The sequence below is a fragment of the Citrus clementina genome, unplaced genomic scaffold, assembly GCF_000493195.1.
Source record: "Citrus clementina cultivar Clemenules unplaced genomic scaffold, Citrus_clementina_v1.0 scaffold_5, whole genome shotgun sequence".
Lineage (NCBI taxonomy): Eukaryota > Viridiplantae > Streptophyta > Magnoliopsida > Sapindales > Rutaceae > Citrus > Citrus x clementina.
This window is the reverse complement of record NW_006262201.1, coordinates 8,249,349-8,253,450: the sequence shown is the minus strand read 5'-3', so window position 1 is coordinate 8,253,450 and position 4,102 is coordinate 8,249,349.

Here is a 4,102-nt window from a genome sequence, read left to right as displayed (position 1 = left end):
CATCCATAGACACAATTCCGAGAAATTTGTAGAGGCAAGCTTAGTTAGTGGAGTCATAATAGGAGGAGGAAATGAAGAAGAGATAGAGAGAATGAGGAACTATGGAAAATGTGTAGGGATGGCATATCAATTGTGGAATGATATTGTAGATGTGATTGGATCGCCAGAGACGAAGGAAACAACTGGTAGGGATATGCTGCGAGGTAAAGCAACGTATCCAAAGTTGGTGGGGATTGACGAGTCCAAAAATTATGCCAAGGAGCTTCTAGCAAAAGCAAAACAAGAGCTTGCTTACTTTGACCCTGCAAAAGCTGCCCCACTAGACCATCTGGTTAACTTCATGGTTTCTTTTGACAATGTTAATTAGTTTTCATGGTTGTTTTTTCTCTTCTTCTAGGCATGTAAGATTGCAATTTACCTTTGGCTTCTATAGTCTTTATGTTATTTTGTTACTTCTTTAATGTCAAATCTTTAATAAAAAACAGTTGTCTGTTTTGTGAAACAAGTAGAGAGAATAGCAAGGTATTTGCATACTGTAGAAGCAATTTAATGAATATCAATAAAATATGAAATACAGCCTATGGCGGGTACAATAAGCCTTACTTTTTAAGAGATGCATGGCACTAGAAAATAAAGATCCCGCTAAGAAAGGACAGCACAAACAATAAACAGGAAAACTAAATGAAGTGTTATTTTGAAAAACATTAGCATCTAGAGAATTAACCTTCAGATTAGCAAGAGATGGATTCTATCACCATTACCCAGACAATCAGCAACATAGTTCTGTTCCCGAATAGTAAGAATCTTAATGAGGAGCAGCCTTGATCCTCCAACGTCTCCGTTTCAGAGATTTTGACTTCGCAATATGAAAACCATCTTTAACAAGAGGCTTATACCATAAACAGCAGCAACTTTCTTTAATTCGGTAAAAATTTACATAGAAGTGTCGATACGAGCTTGCATCCTGAGAACAATCATCATCTGCATTATGTTTTCAACTTGCATGGATTGCATAAGGGATTAGGATTCTCTTATTATCTGATCTCTTCCTAAGTAAAAATACACATGGGTGATTGGTAGTTAATAAATAAAGAAAATAAAGAAGTTAAATTTTACTCATGCACTATCACTTAAATACACATGACACAAGATTATTAAAAGCTCATGAAAGCTCAGATCAGGAGAGGATCTTTATCCTTGCAAAAGAGGTGACGCGCCATTATAACTCCCACTAGAGTCCAAACCGTTGATAAGAATGACAGGAAGATGCCAATGCACATGCAAGTATGGTACAAATTACTATCATAGTGTATTATATGTAGGGTAAGGATCAAGACCATTATGTGATACATATATTGGGAGGGATCAAACCATGGTGATTCTTCTTTGCGGAGCCTGATTGGTGATAGTAATGTTATGATTTTGGATGATACGGACGGTCAAAATGTATTCACGGGTTTTACTTTATTCTGATCAGAGGTGGATGATATGCACAATGATTATGGGTTTCAATTCCAACTCTGTGGAGATTCCTTCTCATCTTGATGAGTATTTTAGTTCTGAAGAGAATGGTATAGTTGATGAATACATTTTATCTCAGCCTAAGAGGACCCAAGGGCATGGTCTTAGCCCTAACTTTAGTGTTGCTGTCTTGCGTGCATCTGGTTCAAAGAAAGGCTTCAAATTAGATACTAGACACGAGTATCGTCAGCAGCACTCTCAGCGTGAGCTCTCTTTCATATGTTTTTTTTTTCTTTTTTCTTAAACTTTGTCTTAGGGTATTCTCTTTTTTATTCTTTGTTTCTTTTACTTGCTTTCGCTATTTTTCTTTTGTTGGCTATTTTTTTCTTTATCTTGACAGTTTTGGTCTATGTTCCCCTCCAAATATTTTTATTTTTATTTTTTATATATAGGTAAGGAGCTCCCTCCTAACCTATAGTGGTTAAAAAAAAGAAAAAAAGACCATGATCATCACAAACAGCCAGAATCAAGACAATTATGACCTGTATAAATGGCAATATTGAAGGCCATTATGTCATTCACATTTAGAAAGAATCAAACTACAATGCTGATTTAGAAGATGAATCCCCCATTTATAATGTTTGATCATTTTTCTTTTACGTCATTGAATATTTTGTATAGTCAGGCCTTTGAACAATTAAAAATAACAAGAGTGAAATTCATTTTGTTTCTCAAAATTTTTCAACCGTAACCTTCTTGTTTGTAATCATCCAGGATATATTGAGGCAATTGCTCCGAAATATCCATAAGTACGCTCTCCATTAGATTTGTTTGACTGGAGAGGCAGTCCTTCCCCTCTTGCTATATGACAGTCAAAATCCAGCACGTAAATTCAATTTGGAATTCCCATACTCCCAACTCAACCTGTAAGTAAATCCATATCCGTAAGTGGTATGAGGGTCAAAATCAGCAACAAACGAAAGTTTTCATAATTTGGCAGTCGTGCTCCGCCTGCAAATACTTTTCTGCTTGACTTTGGGATTTGAAAAGTACAAAACGTAAACAACCGTTAGGCCTGGGAATTGGGCTCCACCCCAGAAGGGTCCTCTCTTTGCCTCTCCTTATTTAATAAGTATTTAAATTTGACTTTTGTACATATTTTCTTCACTTAATTTACAATCAAGTACATTCTTTTCACTGGGTTATGAAAAGCAAGGAGAAGCAAGAGAATTTAACCAAAAAAAAAAAGGACATAATCCTAAACCTTAAGGTAGGTTTTAAGCTGTATTTAATTAAAATATCTCAACCCCATATTAATTATAATTTATAGTAAAACTTCTATAAATTAATGACATAGGAACCATACAAATCTATTAATTTAAAAAAGTATTAATTAAAGATAAATTAATAATTTATTAATTTATAGAGCACATATACAATTCAATGGATGTACATTTAATCAACTAAAAAATCATTGTATTTTACCAATTTAATCAATTAAAAATGAATTAATCCACTAAATAAAAATTAACTTAATCCAAAATTTAAAATTCTTGTAATTTATGTTTTCAACCTGAGAACTTTTAGAAGGAATAAACAAAATTAGAGTTGAGATCCAATTATCGATTTTAAGGGGGAAAAAGGTAACAATAGAATCATATCTTATTTAATAAAATATCACAACTATTACCTTTGTAATTTTAATAAATCCTTAATCTATAATATAAATGGAACCATAAAGTTTTGTAAGGGTTTCTTTTAAGTACATCATGAGTTTGACGAGCAAAAGGTTTTAACTGGTCAATCGACAACTTAATTTTCTAAGTGAAAGAACAGACATTTAAACTTCTACTTTATCACGTACCTGAAAAAATTCCACAGTAATAATAAACCTATAAAAATAATTTTTTTGTTGATTAAATAACTATGACATAGAGACCGACTAAATATTACAATCACCATTTGGAGATTAGAAAAACCTTCAAGTCTTCACTTTTTCAGTAGGGAAACTATGATCTTTTTTTTATGATAATGCTTTTTGATTTTATCAATAAAAAAATTAACTCTAATAATTTATAATATAAAAATATAATACTAATATATATATATATATATATATATATATATATATATATATATATTACAATTTATTAGACATTATTTTATTATATTAAAATTTATTTTATAATAAACTTTAACATAATGTATTAAAATATGAATTGTTTTGTATATTGTGTAAATAATTATTTTAATATTATTAACATTTGAGATATTTTACAAATTGTAAAATCTATTTGACTCAAAGATTTAATTAGAATCTTTATAATAAATGCAAATATATTATTAAAATAAATATAGTAATTTACTATTTAATTTTATTTTAAATAATGAAAAACATTTTAATTTATTAGTCTCTAAGCATATTATATGACTTATATTATATTTGTATATATCAAAAAATATTAAAATCAATTTATTAGCTACTATATTCAAAAGGTATTATTGTAAACAACACCTTTTGGTGTCCCTTTTGAAAAATTTCTGAGTCCACATGACCATTTCGTCAATCTTTATGGGCTGTAGCATGAATAGAATCGTGCAACAATATCTGTTTTTTATCTTACAATCTATCTTGACACTT